Genomic DNA, 17,382 nt, shown 5'->3' on the forward strand with positions numbered 1-17,382 from the left:
GAAGATCATGTCCGCTTCTACTTTTGGATGATTTATTCTGTGTCTTCAGATTAAACTTGGGTTTCTAGTTCAGCCTATTCTATTACTGATTATTTGATTTGATTTGTTTTCAAAAGAAAATTTTATGGGTCCTCCAGTTTGCTGCTTTGTCTCTGGCTGGTTCAATTCACTGCTGATAGGGTCTCAAGGAGGCTATCATTTCTGTTACCCTTTTGACTGTTAATTAGCTTTTTTTTTTTTTCTTTCTCTTTTGAAGTTTGAAATTTATATTAATGTCCTCCTGTTGCTGATGACTAAAGTGAAGCTCCTGTTGATCGCTAAGGTTGTTCTGAAGCTTCATATGCTATATCAGTTGCTGCCCTTCAATTTGGAACGCTATTACTTCATATTAATGTATTGATTGTTTCATGTTGAGACTGCTATCTTGGTTCAGTGGTGTTGTGAGCTCTTCATTCCTATCAATTGCTGCCTGAATTGAAATACTATTGCCTTCTCTTCTGCAATCAGAAGCACTTGTCGCTACTGCTTCACCTCCAAGATCTCTGTTTCCTTCGTGTTTTGGCTTCCGCCTACCAGTTTTTCTTGTGGTATCTATAGTTTTGTGATGGTTATCTAGTTCCTATCTCCTACCTGGTATATTAAGTTGGTTTTTTGAGTGTCACTACATATGGAAGGCTCCACAGGCAGATTGCTTTTGACATTAAAAGAGATAGAAGTCCCAAATCTGCTGACTTGATCTGGAATTGGAGGTACATCTTCTTAGATTATACTTCAACCGAATTTGGTCACTGGAAACACCAAAAACAAGCTTCTTACCAAATTCTCTCTAGGCAAGGAACTTCTGAAGGTCATGTCAACCCAGATCCAATCATAATGGCATTTTCCTATAAGGCCCGCAACGAGTGATAGAACTGGCCAAATATTGGAGGAGAAAGAAGAATTAGAAAATAGATAATCCACTTCTTCAATGGCATTCTAACAGAGGATGCAAAAATGAGAGGGCATGTCATTCCAAACCAAACCAATGGCACCAAAGTCAAGAACTGCTTTGAGAGGCAGTAGGAGAGGGCATGTCAAGTCAAGAAGCTATGATGAGGGATATGATATTCAAATTCCAAACCAAACCAATGGCACCAAGAAACATCTGGGCCGTTCTTATGAGATCCATGCTGACTTTGTACTTGAGATACCAAAAGGAGAAATGCTCGAAGCAACTTCATCACTTCTAACAATTGGACTAGGGATGCCATGAATGAAAGACCCAATAAGTCCTAACATGATGGGGGAAACAGTAGGGGTACCCAAACACCACCATAATAATATCGAAGGCATTGGCAACAATAGCCTGAACTAAACTGCAGATAGTTCTGTTGCTCACCAATAGATGAGGCTGCAAAAGATCAAGAAATCCGGTGGATGAACCATCATTAATCCAAGTAGTGATGTATCCATTAGCAAGAGTCCGAAATTTTAAAAAATTCCCCAAAGTCCAACCCAGCAAGCACCTGTGATAATTGGAGCCGTCCAAATACCCATTGCATACAAGCCAGACCCAAATGTCCTAAATACATTTTCTTTGTGCTGCTATAATCCAAATTGTTATGATTTTGAGAGATATTGTTCATAAGGTATATTTCATTCATAAGCTCCAATGGGGTATTTATAGTTACAATCTGAGTAAATCCCACTCTAGGTAGGAAGAGAAAAACAAAAGAAGAAAACTAATCACAGACTTATTAGGAAACCAATTTAACACCAAATAGGAAACCAATATAGAACATATAATTAAAAGAGGAGTCTTATTCCAATTAGGAAACTGCAATCATACTTCCGACACTCCCCCTTAAGTTGAGTCATAGATATTTATCATGTGCCAATAATACTACTGAACACCTTCATGCTTATGCTCTTTGTGAGCACATCAACCCGCTGCTCGTCAAGTGTAACGAAGGTGATATGGATCAACTTAGCCTCAACCTTCTCTTTGATGAAATGTCTTTCAATCTCCACATGCTTAGTCTTGTCATGTTGTATTTGGTTGTAAGCTATGTTGATCCCTGACTTACTGAGTATAACTGTATAAGAACCTCCAAATCTGTCCCAACCTCTTGAAGCAGCCCTTTCAACCATAGTACCTCACAAATGCCTTGAGCAATCGCCCTAAACTCAACCTTAGCACTGGACCTCGCAACAACAGTCTGTTTCTTGCTTCTCCAAGTCACAAGGTTAACTCCCACATACACATTATACCCAGAGGTAGACGTCCTATCATATAGACATCCTGCCAAGTCTGCATCTGTATTTGCCTCAACCTTCAAATGTCCATAAGCTGAAATTAAAATCTCTTTTCCTGGAGTGGCCTTTCAGTACCTTAAGATCCGATACACTACATCCAAGTGTGAGGAGTAGGGATCACGCATATACTTACTAACAAGATTAGCTGCAAACGTGATGTCAGGCCTAGTATAAGATAGATCAACTTTCCCACCAACTTTTGATACCTTGTCTTGTCAACTATATCTCCTTCATTTGCCTTCAAGTGTAGGTTAGGCTCAATAGGAGTCTCAGCAGGCTTACATCCTAGCATCCGATTTTTTTCAAGAAGATCCAATGTATACTTCCTTTAAGAGAGAGATACACCATTGACATAATATGCCAACTCCGGCCCTAGGAAATATCTGAGTTTTCCCATATTGTTGATCTAAAATTCAGTTCCCAAAAAGGTCTTCAATGCTAAAATCTCATCCTTGTTGCTGCCTGTGATCACAATATCATCCACATATACTTAAAGTATATTCATGTGGGAACCATCTTTTTTTATGAACAAAGTGTGGTATGCATTGCTCTGCTTGTATCCATTAGATATCATTGACTTATGAAACATTTCAAATCATGCTCTTGGAGATTACTTCAGCCCATATAAAGCCCTCTTCAACTTGCACACTTTCCTATGGCAGCATAGTTGTCAAGGCGTCGCCTGGCGTCCTAGCGGCCTTTGAGGAGCTGAGGTGACAAGCGCTTCATGTGAAGTCCATAAGGCGGTCACCTCAGGCTCTGAGTCGTCGCCTATGCGTTGCCTCGGACGCATCAGACCCATAGGCGACCGCCTTTGTGGATTTTAAAATCCATGATATTTTTTAATCCAAATCAAATGTAAAATATGATTTAGAAATTAGATTCCAATTAGGAATCATCTAATGGTTGAGTGCATATATAAGTTTTACATGAGATACATGGGATCATTCTAACATTAAATCATTAACACAAAAAAAAAAAAAAAAAAAAACAAACAAAACAAAAGGAAGAAAACTCGAGAATCACTCGATCCTGCAAGCCCTAAACTCTCTAAACTCTCGCTCTTGTCGTCTCTGCCTCTCGAGTCTTGGCCCTCTCCCTCTGCTACTCTCTTCAACTTCCACTTCATCGAGGACAAAATCATCAACTCCGGCGACAGTCAAGAATATCACCGGCAACAGCCATAACTCTCTTTCAGCTTTTCATTTCTTCTATCATGCCTGGTACTATCTTTTTGAGTTCCACTCGATTGACAACAGCAACCAACGACTCCAACGACAGCCATAAACATCACCGGCGACACCATTGTACTGTCTTTTTCAGTTTCGAAGGTCTAAAATTGATCGACTTCTGCTGCTAGCCTGCTACCCTCTTACTTTTGCTCCTCTCTTTTTTCCCCCGCATAGGCTCATATGAAAGCCACCGTAGTTGCAGCGGCTTTGGTCACCATCTCAGGCGACGGTATGTCGCTGGATTTTTATTTTTTTATTTTTTTTTTTTTTTGCGTTATAACAATGTTATAAGTTGCTTTTTTTTTTCTTTCTTTCTGGTTTGGTTTGCATTCTTGAGATATACTGCTTGGTGTATGCACTGTGTACATGAGATTCCTTTGAACTGCAATTCTTTTGATATTATTTGTTTTTATTTATTTATCCCTTGCATTTGATTTATGTGCTTGCACTTCTATGATCTATCGATGCTACTGTTGGTGACATTTAATGAAGGTATGTTGTCTAGTGTCTATTTGTTTTGCTCATGCATCTATGTGTTTACTATTTAGTTACATTTATTATCGTATCTTGAATCCTTGATTCTTGTTAATGATAGTATGATACTTGAAATTTATTTAGGACCTACTATGTGTAGTTTGTAGTATGTTGGATGACTTGAGGTAGGCTAAATGGCTAATATTAGTTTTTTTATTATATATAAGATAGGTTTATAATGAATTAGTGTATGAGATATACACTAAAAAGTAAAAATTTCACTTAAAACGCCTCGACCGCCTCAAAAGCACCTCGGAGGTCGCCTCGTCGACTCATCGCCCCAACTAGCTAAATGCCTTGATCGCCTCGTCGCCGTGACAACTATGTATGGCATTAGAATATTAAGGTGGCACATCCATGTACATCTCCTCTTTGAGTTCTCCATACAGGATCGCATTCTTCACATCTAACTACTGTAAACTGCACCCTTTATTAACTACTGTACATGAAAGGATAATCCGAACTATGTTCATCTTGGCAACAAGGACAAATGTCTCTTGGTAGTCAATGCCAGAAGTCTAAGTAAAGCCTTTGGCCTCCAATCTTGCCTTGAACTTGTCAACAATCCCATCTACCTTATGCTTGATCACGAACACTTATTGGCACCCAACAGTTCGCTTTCTAATAGGCAAAGTCTCCAATTCCCACTTTTTTTTTCCAAGAGCTTGCATTTTCTCATCTATAACTTCCTTCCAGTTTGAGTAAGATAATGCCTCCTGCCGAGTTATATGAACAAAAGTAGAGGACAAAGAAGAAATGTAATTTTGAAACTCTGAGGATCAGGACTGATATGAAACATAATTAGAAATAGGATGTTTGGTGCAACTTTGCGGCTACTTTCTCAATGCAATTGGTAAGTTCAAAGTAGAATCAAAAGAAGGGTTAGAGGACAGACTCACCTGGAGGAATGGATTTTTCAGGATTAGGAACCGAAGCTTCCAATTGACTTGGTTAAGAAGGGGTCACTCGCTGCTTTGTTGACAGAATTTCAGAGGTTTAGGCTCCCCTTGCATATCATCCACCAGCTATTCCTATCTAGTCACTCCATTTTCCAAAGGAGGATCATCTACAAGAATCTCAAGAGAAAAATCGAAAGGAGAAATCAACACCAGAATGTTCACTAAGACTCTTCCCCTGAAGAGGTGCAGGGGAAAAATAAGGAACTTATTCCTAGAACACAACATCCATAGAGACTAAGAAACGGCGGGAACTAGGTTAATAACACTTGTATGGTTATACCCCTGTTATGCAAGAAGATAACCCAAGAAAATGCACTTTAACACACAAGGCTCCAACTTACCATAAACATGGTGATTTCGGACAAAGGCAACACAGCCAAAAATCTTAGGTGGCACTATAAAGGTTGTTGTCCTTAAAAGAACTTCAAGGGGGTGGTGCTGGTTTAAGACCTTTGAAGGCATTTTGTTAATTAGACATGCTGTAGTAAGAACCGTGTCACCCCAAAATCGAGAAGGCAAATGCATAGTAATCATAATTCATAAGGGAACGCACGACCTCAAATAGATGTCTATTCTTGCATTTGGCTGCCCCATTTTGAGGGGGAGTGTTGACGCAACTGGTTTGGTGTATGATGTCATGGTCAGCTAGGTAAGAAGGAAATGTTCCACCCAAGTACTCAATCCCTTTATTCGTATGAAGGATTTTTATTGTCGCCCCAAATTGAGTCCTAACCATGGTGGGAGATCTCGCTCTCGAGCGAGATCTCGCCACTCCAAAATAGCGAGATCTCGACTGAGATGACGATCTCGGTCTAGATCTACCAAAATTTTGGCTTAATCTCGGTGGATTTAAGGGCCCCAGTTGGGCTAAAAATTGGTATTTAGACTATTTAAGGCATTTTGAACACATTGGTGGCCTTAAATTTGTGAGAAAAATAACCGTAAGTATGTTTTCTAAGTCGACCCTATGTGTAAAACCGAAATGTTGTGAAATGCAAGGTTAAACAACATGTAATGTAGAGATATCAAGTAATTCATGTTATCAAATATAAAGTATCAAATACATAACACATCAAAGAACTTAAATGTCTTCAAAATTTAACAACCATAAGAAGTTTTAGACTTTTAGTAAGTCATAAATCTAATCCATAAGTTCACAATCACAAGACTATGTGAGTAATAAGATTACAAGACTACAAGAGTATCACTCAGCATTCTGCATCTATTGATTCTAAATGGTGGCCACATATGACTCCCAAGTCAACTTATCATTGTAGTATGTCACATATCGGTTTAAATGTCACATTAAATTGGTTTCCATGAAAGTGTAAATTAAAGTTTGTGGATCAACATATATTTAAACTAGACTCACACACCCATTGTAGAACATTCTATTTTAAAAAAAAAATTAATTTGGGGGAAAATCTTACCTTTGTTGAAGATCTAGTTGAAATAGGCTTGAATGATGATAATCTGATGTTGTAGATGTCTTAAAGATGTTTAGAAGTTGAATTCCAGCCAAAAATCAAGTTTCTGGCAAGTTTTGATGGTTTCAGTGAGAGAGAGGCGAGATCTCGCCAAGATGTGGCGAGATCTCGGCGAGATGTGGTGAGATCTCCCATCTCTCAGATCTCGTCTCTCCTCTCGTCTCACTATCTCAAAATAGCGAGATATCTCGCGAGATCTCCCACCATAGTCCTAACCATATTATGAAAATTTTGGAAACACAAAAAAAGTCTTTTTTTTGTGAAGTGAACCCAAGTGGTCCTAATGCAAACTCCATAAAGGTGACAAACCATCCATGGTCGAACAAAGACACGGTCCGAGAAGGACCCCACACATCAGAGTGAATAATTGAAAAAGGAACTTTACTACAATGATGTAAATAAGGTAAATATGCCAGTCTGTTTGGCCAAGATACAGGCCTCACAATAAAAATTGTTAGAAAACAAGCATTAAATAATCAAAACAACAGCTGAACTAAGACAAAGAAAAGAGAGAAGAAGAAGAAGAGAAGAGAGATGAAGAACAAGTAGAAGAGGCCTATGATTCTTGCTTAAGAGTCTAGAATCACAGAGCCCTTTTATTTATAGCTTCTAATGAATCTAATACAACTTGAGAGACAAGTAATTGTCCTCTAGAAAAAGGAAACAAAAAATTACAACTTTAGTAACTTTCTAGCTCTAAAAATAGAAAGTTCTGAAAATAGAAACTACCACCAAAATAGAAACTATGCTTTCTAAAAAACTCCCAAAACTTATGTAGCAAGACTCCAACATTAGAAATAGAAAGTAGAATAACATCAATAGCATAATATTGTTCACGTAAACAATACAAACAAAGTTACTGTTCACGTGAACAGTAAAAAACAGATTTTACTGTTCATGTGAACATTACCGTTACTGTTCACGTGAATAGTGTCATGAACAATAAATATCCCAAGTGTATATACTTCAACAAAAATCATTCAAAATTACATCTTTTAATCAAATCTGGAAATAACTTGGACAAAACAGGTAAAGGGATGTGACCAAGACGACAATGCCACTGCGACAAAGTAAAAGTGCAAGATAGGTGGATCTAGAGGCCGTAGAAAGAGTTGATGGAGACCCATCCAACAAGTAGGTCCCCTCTTTCTATTTACCACTACGAATCATACGCCCACGTTTCCAAGTCCTGAAACACACAGTGAGAAGGAAAAATATTATTTTGCAGTTCATATCACAAGCAAGGCTACTAATAGATAAATGGTTAGCTGAAAACTTAGGAACATGCAAGACATTAGATGGGGTAAGAGAAGGCGAATAGATAATAGATCCCTTCCCAGAGATGGGGGGAGAGACCCATCAGCCGTTCAAACATCCTAAGCTAAATGAATAGATGAATAAGTATGAAACGAGGAAGATGAGTCTGTCATATGATTGGTTGCCACCAAAGTCGATTATCCAAGATAAAATCGAATTAACACCATGACAGCTGAAAATACCTCCTATGGGGAATTGTGAGATCCGCAGAGGGAACAATGGCAGAAGCTACATTCGGACTAGAAGTTGACACTAGAGAAGATACATCTAATCTGGCCATCAACCGGCAAAGGTGCTAGAGCTCATATGAGGAAAGAGGTGCTAGAGTACTTAGGGTGTCAGAACTAGCTTGGTTTGCAAATGCTTGATTACTGCCCCTATTTCCAGTCATACCTCCTCCACAGGAATTTGTTGGATGTTCGTGCCAACTTCCAACACTTATCCTTTGTATATGCTCTTTTCCACAATACTCGCATTTCATTATAGGGCAAGAACCACTAGAACTAGACTTAATATTGCTAGAACAAGCCACTAATACAAAGCTATCAGATGTCTGAGTGTGTACCATAGTTGTCCTTATACTATCCTCAATGTCAACCATAACATATGCTTGCTCTAGAGAAGGAAAAGGCTCCTAGGAAAGAATATGTGCTCAAATCTGAACTCATTATTCTAACCTGCCATAAAATCATACACTCTGAGCTTGTCTTCCCACTTCTAATAAGTAGCCACATCCGCAGCCCAAGATGGAGGAAAACGGTCGTAGAAGTAAAGGGTCTGATGATAGCCTCGAAGAGTGTTATAGTATTGAGACAAGGTAAGATCCTTCTATTGCAACTAGTGAATTTTTCTTATGGTTTTAAAGCACTGAGCATCATTCCCAACCTTTGGAGAGTTGCGGAAATTTCTTTTGGTTTTAAAGCACTAAGCATCATTCCCAACCTTAGAATACGTTTCTTTCACAACTCTCCAATTCGTGGCAGCATTAGGAAGAAAAAGGTAACTCTCTGCAATACTTGGTTCAATGGAATTAAGAAGAAATCTCATAACCAAGCGTTCATCTGTCTCCCACTTATCTTAAGTTGTACCAGGTGTAAAAGGCTTGATAGAGGTTCTACTAAGATGGATAATAAGACCACAAGCACCAAGCACAAAAGAAACAGAATGGGACCAACGAAGGTAATTGGTCCCATTAAGCCTGACAATGGTCATCTAGAAAGGAGAAAAATCACAGTCCCGAAAAGTAGATGAAAGTGGAGGATCTTCAATACCAGATGTACCAGAAGACTGGGGTTCATTGGATCAGCCATTGCAAGAACTATATTAGATCACTTTACTAAGAAAAACTAGATTTGGTGGGAGAAAAAAAACTCACCACAGAGAATTTATAAAGGATGGTTTTGGAAAAAAAATTTAGTGCATGGAGAGGCGACTTTTTTTGCCCCTTCGTTTTGAACTTCTAAACCTGCGACACTATATTGGTTTGATCGGCTGGGGCTGGTCCGGTTGGGTCGATGGGTTCATGGTCTGCTGGTTCAAGGGTTTTGAATAGTTGTCAAAGGGTTGAAAACAGTAGTTTCGATGGGTTTTATTTGGGTTGCAGGGAAGAAGAGGAAGATGGCTATGCTTCTGGTGGCTTGTAGAAGAAGAAGATGAAGATGGAGGTGATGCTTTTGGTGGTTGCAGAAGAAGAGGAGGAAGATGGAGGTGATGCTTATGGTGGTTGCAGCAGAGCCTGGTGGAGGAAGAAGACGATGGTTCCTCTAGTGGTTGGAGCAGATCCTGGCGAAGGAAGAAAACGATGGTTGTAGTGATGGGTTCTGTTGATGGATGGAGGAAGAAGCTGCGATGAAGCAGAGAAGAAGACGAAATGCTCAAATGAGTTTTCTGAGATGAACCCCTTCCCTTCTATTTTCTTCTTCTTTGTACTGAGAGAGAGACTCTGTGTGTGTGTGTGTGTGTGTGTGTGTGTGAGAGAGAGAGAGAGAGAGAGAGACACGATGGGACTCAATGATGGATCAGAGTTGACTCTTATACCATGTTGTGATTTTTAGAGATATTGCTTAAAAGGTATATTTTATTCATAGATCCCAATGGGGTATTTATAGTTACAATCCGAGTAAATCCTACTCTAAGTAGGAAGAGAAAAACAAAAATGAAAACTAATCCTAGACTTATTAGGAAACCAATCTAACACAAAATTAGAATCCACTACAGAACATATAATTACACGAGGAGAGGAATAAGATTAGAAACCAATATAGAACATATAATTAAAAGGGGAGAGGAGTCTTATTCCAATTAGGAAACCACAATCATACTTCCAACACAAATTAACTTGAAAATGCCTGCGGTTCTGACATATTTTATGTGCTTAGACCAAATCCTCCTTCTTGTGGAGGCAAGCTGCAGTTCAAGAGATGTGGTGGAGGAACGTAGAGCGGTTGGATCCTTTACAACAGAATGGCACATGAGAGATTCAATAACTACCTTAAGAAAACTGAAGATGCCTGACCAATGAATATAGGTGGACTGGGGAACCAATATGATCAACTCAAGGCTGCTGCATAGGATTACAACTTACCCATCCAAAGCTACAGCCTCTTGTGCATGAGTTCATTCCTCCTTAAGGATCTTGGGGTTAACCACACTCCACGATGTTGCTGGACTGTGATGGTAAGTCTTCTGTTAATTTCACTTATAACCCATTTCAGCATGATAGGACGAAGCACATGGAGATAGGCCGTCAGTTTATCAAGGAGAATCTGGATCAAGGAGTTATATGTATTCCTTTTGTTCAATCCAGTGGTCAGTTAGCAGTTTTCTCCTCTCTTCAGTAAAGGGCTTAATAACTTGATGTTTGGTCCATCTTGTGCAAGTTGGTATGTATGATATATATGAACCAGCTTGAGGGGGAAGTGTTGTTATTCAGGTATTAGTTCAGTGTTAGTTATACGAGTCATTATTCTCCCTATCTCTTTTATCAGCTGTCACTGATAAAGGAGTCACCCACGAACTTAACAGATGTTAGCAAGGACTAAAGCTATAAATTTATAACCAAGGTTTCAAAGGGCAATTTGTACAGAAAGTAGAAATGCAGGAAGCAACCTCTTTCTTGGAGGACCCTGATAAAGCCATGCTGGAACCGTCAAGACCTGGAGCTCTAGCCTTGTGGAAGAAAATAGCAAGAAACTTTACTGGGGACGGTGAAACAGAGAGCCCTAAGGGCTACAAAAAATAGTCCACACTTTCAGACTTAATATTTTCTTCTTTTGTGAAGGGGAGCCAATCAGAGTCAAAGACACTGGAAATAGTAGAATTGATATTGGCTCTAGTTTTCAAGTAAGCCACTTCGGGGTCTGCAAGCTCCAGCCATTTAGCGTGGGATCTCTATATCAAGAAACTTTACTCTTGACCAATTACGTATTGTAGGGCCCTTAGGCTTAGATTTCTCTTCTTTTGCCAAAGAGCCATTGTGGCTTCAATTTGGAGCATGGTTTGAATATCAAACAGCTTGATGTTACAATCAGAGACTACAGAAGAAATGTTACCGAAGGTGGAGTTCTAAATCCATAGCACTCCACATTCCTGAGTTTTTGGGTGAAGGAGATGGAGGAGAGGTGGTGTTAGGCAGATTTACCGTAGTCTTTAGTGACAAATAGAGAAAAACTGTGGTTGGAACTGGGAAGTCCGCATGTCATTTGAAGGGCTTTGACCAAATGAAATGTAGGCTTGATGAGGACAGAGATGGGGCTATGGTTGGAGATGCCAAAACGGTCAAAAGTAGCATGGTTGGAAGGAAAGAGGTAGGCCAAGCTTCATTCACCAAAGTTCTAACTAGGTTGCAAGCAATCCTGGCTGGACCAATTATCCTATTATGCTAAGTGAGCATTAACCCCATCAATCTCAGATCATTCATCCCAGTATCTTCAAGTTATTCAATTAAAGCCTCAACTGAGGTGTTCAATAGATGATCAACTCCCACTTAATGAATGACCATAACAGATAATGTTAAAGTCATCTTCCAAGGCTTGAGCCTAATGAGAACCCACGCGAGGAGCGAATTTGCTAAGGAATGTCCAAAGGGTTGCTCTTTCCATAGAGAAATTAGCTGGTTATACGGCACTCAAGGGAAAAGGGCATCTATTATGAGGATCAGAAAATTTGAAATGGAAGATTTGGGAAGAGACCGAGAGATGGGATGTGGATGATGATGAGATTTTGGAGGCACCATGGTGAGCCATTGGGATGGTAATAGTAATTTGAAATGCAGGACTAGAGGAGGATATAGGAAAAGCTATATATTGGGCACTGGACTCTTCTGTTCTTGTTCCAATGGGAACAAAAAAAGAATGGAGAGACTTAATGAGGAAATGAGCATCGCATTCTTTTAGGCTCTTGTATGGCTTGTTTTAGATGGGAGAGCATTTAGCAAAGCCTTCTCTGAGCCTCAACAAGGAGGAATCACATGGGTAACAGATTTATGGAGGCAGTATTTTTGAGGAGGGGACAAATCCATAGGACAAGGGAGAAGGTTGCAGGTGGCAGAGGTCCTATTGTGTTACCTAAAGGAGGGGCAAGTTAATGAGTGGAAATTTGGAGAGCCAAGGTTGAAGTGCTAGAGATGTGCAGTGGGCATGAATGGGGGTTTGGATCCACTGAGATGGAGGTTGGACCTAAGGCAATGGTCCAACCAGGATGACCAAATAGTATCATCAGCTGAAGGCTTTATTATTTTGCTTGTGTTTTTTTCTTCTTTTGGGTAAATAAATAAGAACTTTACTAAAGCAGGAGAAAAGATATGTACAAGGGTGGAAGAGGGGGGAGTTGACCAGCCTTCAAGAGGGAAACTAGAGGGGAGAACTAATACCCCAGGTAACAACAGTGAGCATGTTCCTTAGGGTATCAGCGACAGGGGGATGGGGAATAGACTGAAGTCTATAAGAGACGTCAAAGCATATGGCTTTCCAAATCAAGTGAAGAGAATGTGATTTTGAGGTTCATTTCCTAAGGTTCCACTCCCACCACAAGTGGTAGATGCTGGTACAAATACTAGCTTACCATTGGTTACAAATGGTAAAGCCTGAATAGTTTCTCAACACCTAAGACCAGTTTCGAGCAAGGCCAAATGGAAGCAAGGGCTTTAGTCCAAAGGGCACTAGCAAATGGGCAGGTGAAGAAGAGATGATCAATATCCCTTGAACCATTTCAACAAAGGATACAATTGGGATGGTAGGGACATGGCGTCTAATGAGGAAAAGCTGGGTAGGGAGGCCATGGTTTAGGACCCTTAAAAGGGTGAGGGAGTGGGAGGGAATGTGACCTATAAACAAAGATGGAGAGAAAAGAGGTTCCAAGATGAGGAAGAAGTGAAGGTTTTGGTGGGGGAAGGGAACACCAAATGGTGAGGTCATTAAGGATGTCAAAGGTAGGGGGAAGGGTGGACCAGACTTGTGTGAGACTGGGGTGGGTGAGGGTGGACCAAGAACCAACCAAGATGAAGGAGGAGGGGGGTAGACTTGGAATATGGGACTCATACACTGAGCAGGAACGGAGGAGGGTATAAAGTAAGCCCATAGGATGCCAAGGATTGAGCCAAAAGGATATAGAAGACCCTGAGGAGATGTGGTTGGAGATAGCGGAGAGGGCTAGTGGTCGTAGGAGGAGTTTTCTCTAGCATAGTTGTCAAGGCGACGCCTTGGCGTCCAGGCGGGTTTCTAAGGCCTGAGGCGACCATCGCCTCAGGCAAATTACATAAGGCGGGCGCCTCAGAGCTGAGACGTCTCTGAGTCGTCGCCTCAAACGACTCAGACGCCGTATTGCACTAGGCGATCGCCTTATTGGGTTTAAAATTTGTAAATTATTTGATTCCAAATCAAAGGTGAAATTTAATTTGATATGTAGATGCTGATCGGAAAGAATCTAATGGGTGAGTTGTTATATATAGTTGTTAAATATTATTACATATTATCATTTGTAACATTAAATTAATTTATAAAAAAAAAAAAAAAAGGAAAAACGAGATTATTGATTGAAATCGATCGATCGAAACTCAACTCTCAACCCTAACCTCTCGCTCTCTCTCTCAGTCTCTCTCTCGCTCTCTGCTACTCTCCCTCTGCGACTCTCTTCATCTCCGACTCCGACAGCGACCACCGGCGACACCAGTGACACCGGCAACAACTAGCGTCATCACCGGCGACAGCTTTTGAAGGATTTGGACTCTTGGACTCGTGCGAAAACACTCAAACAGAGTTTCTTTCTTCTTCTTTCTTCTGCAACTCCACCGTATCTCAGATTCTCAGCCTTCTTCTTTCTTCTGCAACTCCTCCGGCGGTTGCAGGCTTGCAGCGGTCACTCTGGTCTCCATCTCAGGCGACGGTAAGTCGCCGAATACTTTTTTTTCTTTTTCTTTTTCTTACTTCTGGTCACTCTACTCTTACTTCTGCTTCTTCTTTTTTTTTTTTTCCCCCCCCATAGGCTCATACGAAGGCCACTGTAGTTGCATCGATCAAATTGCAGCGGCGTCGGTCACCATCTCAGGCGACGGTATGTCGCCGGAATTTATTTTTTTTCCTTGCGATTGTAAGATTGTTACAACTTGCTTTTTTTCTTTTCTTTTTTTGGTTTGTTGTTGCATACTACTTGGTGTATGACTGATTGACTGTATTATCACTGATTCACTGTATGTTGCTTTTTTTTTTTTCTTTTTCCTATGATTTGCTCCCAAGCATGAATTTTTCAGAAGCTTGGTTGATGCACCATGTGCAAACCATTTGTTTTCAGCATCAAACAGTTGAGAATTTGAGATTGATGCTTTGTTTCCATCAGCTTTGCTTCGATCAGTAAACCTTCTTTACAGGCTCCCCTGGTTCACCCTTGCATGATTGCTTCTACTTTACCTGAAACCCAAAACAAAAACACAAATTAACTTCCAAATTAATTCATACCAACATTTCTAAACATTTATAATTTGATGATCACAATAGAAACTAACCTCTGCAACAAGCTCCCCTGGTTCACTCAATATCCTGTATTCTGAATTTCTGATTTGCTTGTGATGGATCCTCTGCATCGGCTGATCAGCTTCATCACCATGTACTGTAATTTTTTTAGTCATCATCTTCATCTTATATTTTCTGATTTTTCAGAATAGAGCTTGGTATCATTATCAATTTCATTATTTGTTTTGCTCATGCATCTATGTGTTTACTATTTAGTATTTAGTTACATTTTATCGTATCTTGATTCTTGTTAATGATAGTATGATACTTGAAATTTATTTAGGACCTACTATGTGTTGTTTGTAGTATGTTGGATGACTTGAGGTAGGCTAAATGGCTAATATTAGTTTTTTTATTATATATAAGATATGTTTATAATGAATTAGTGTATGAGATGTACACTAAAACGCCTCGACCGCCTTAAAAGCGCCTCGGAGGGCGCCTCATCGACTCATCGCCCCAACTAGCTAAAACCGTCTCGCATCGCCTCGTCGCCGTGACAACTATGTTCTCTAGACCCAAGATGGATTTGAAGGGATGGGGGTAGTCCAAATGGAGTCAGATTTGAGGAGATAGGAGTAGACCCACTTGACCCATATAGAATCATGCTTGGAAGCAATTTTTCATATGAGTCTCAAGAGGTTGGCCACATAAACATCCCAGATATGACGGATCCTTAAGCCACCTTCCAGCTTTGGGCGACAAACATCTAACCAACTGATGGGATGAAGGAAACGGGAAGACTCTTGGTCTTTCCATAGAAAGGAGCAGAAAAGAGCATCCATAGCACGGATAGTGGCCTTGGGAATGGAGAAGACACTGATAGAGGTAGGAAGAATGAAGGACCAATCGGATGGGCACTACTCTTCCAACAAAGGAGAGAAGTTTACCTTTCCAAAGTTGGATATTTTTGCGGATGTGGTCAAGCATCAAGGTACAGTGGTGGTTTTTTAGCCTACCCGGCGATAAGAGGAAGGCAAAGGTAAATCACACGAAAGGAACCAAGCTTGAAGCCAGTGAACTGCTGGTGGGCGATGCGGTCCGAGTCGGAACACTTGAGAGAAAGAGGTGGACTTATCCAGGTTGACCCAGAGAGAGGGATTCAAAGAGAGAGAGAGACGAGATGGAGGATTTAGAGGTGTGGGAGGGTTATTTTGCTTGTGTTGTCTACTCATCTTCAGCATCAATTTTATCCATTAAGATATTTATCTGTGGCACTTAGCAACTATCCAATTTATCATTGTTCCACAACGACCTTAGGTAGTTTGATAAACAGTGACCTGATTTGGTCTAGTTCCCAGAACCCTGATGCTGCTACTTGCTTCCCAACTACCTATGCAGCAACCAAAACCACACTAATTCCAATGATTCACCGTGACCTATTCATGTAAAATTCTATTCCTTGTAATAGTGTACTTTCCACTTAATTATAAATAGAGAGCTTGAGATCATTGATCCATAAGCCATTCTACCAACATGGCATCAGAGCCTAAGTTCGATTAGGGACGAGAAAAAAAGAGAACAAAGCAAAAATCTCTCTCGCTTCTAATTTTTCGCAAACCATCGCAACCCATCGGCTCATTATTTTTTTCTGGCAGTTCCATCTCCTTTTTTCTATTCTTCAGTTCCACTACACCCATCGCAACTATCGGTTCTTATTTTCTTCTGGTAGTTCAGTTTTTTTTTTTCTCTGTTCTTCAGTTCCGCTGCACTATAGTGGGTTCAAGAAAACCAAGAAGAAAAGGAAAGAAGAAGAGAAGAAAGAGAAGAAGACAAACAACACCTGCAACTATCGTTGCTTGCTGCATCTACTGCCTCGATTCGAGAAGAACAGTGACATAAAAAAGAAAAAAAAAGTATATATATATATATATATATATATATATATATATATATATATAGAGAGAGAGAGAGAGAGAGAGAGAGAGAGAGAGAGAGAGAGAGAGAGAGAGAAGAGAAGCTGCAGCTGCTACTCCTGCTTTGAATCGAACCAGAAAAATAGAGGAAAGTAGAAGAGAAGAAGTTGCTCTGCTTGAATCAAACCAGGTTTTTTCTCCTCCTCCCTTCTCCACGGAACAAACATCGTAAGTTAAAGGGGTTTGGTTTTGTAAATTTAAATTCTTTTCAGGGATATTTTGGTAATTCTGCATATTGTCATGGGCTTATTTATAAATTTCTAGGGGCTTATGTGTAAATACATAGTTTCAGGGGCCTAATTGAAAATTTATAAGTTTTCAAGGACTTATTTGCAAATTTACACAATTTCAGGGACTTAATTGTAAATTCAGACTTGTTAGGGACGTATTTGTCATTTTCAAAAAAAAAATCACGTTTTTTGTTTCTCTTTTGGGTATCCTAGAAATGTATATTGGGTGATTAAGTGCATGTCTTGAAAAATTTTGTCTAAAGAGTCTGGTATTTAAGCGGACCAGTTGTGTCCCTCCAGTCTTTCCTGGTGTACTTTGGTTCAACAATATACTAATTGGAGGTAACCTAAGGAGATACTTTTCATGTGCTGTCATTATTTAGAATTGTTTTTGGGTTGTTCGGCTAT

General features: G+C 39.9%; 1 protein-coding gene across 3 annotated transcripts in view; it reads left to right on the plus strand.

The window, feature by feature from the left end:
- Positions 1–17,382, plus strand: part of LOC149028255 (exportin-4 protein) — a 149,007-nt gene that overhangs the window by 111,214 nt on the left and 20,411 nt on the right. The window lies entirely within an intron of this gene.

The sequence above is a fragment of the Hakea prostrata genome, chromosome 1 (genome assembly GCF_041222555.1).
Source record: "Hakea prostrata isolate BN-2017 chromosome 1, UWA_Hpros_2, whole genome shotgun sequence".
In the NCBI taxonomy this organism is placed as follows: Eukaryota; Viridiplantae; Streptophyta; class Magnoliopsida; order Proteales; family Proteaceae; genus Hakea; species Hakea prostrata.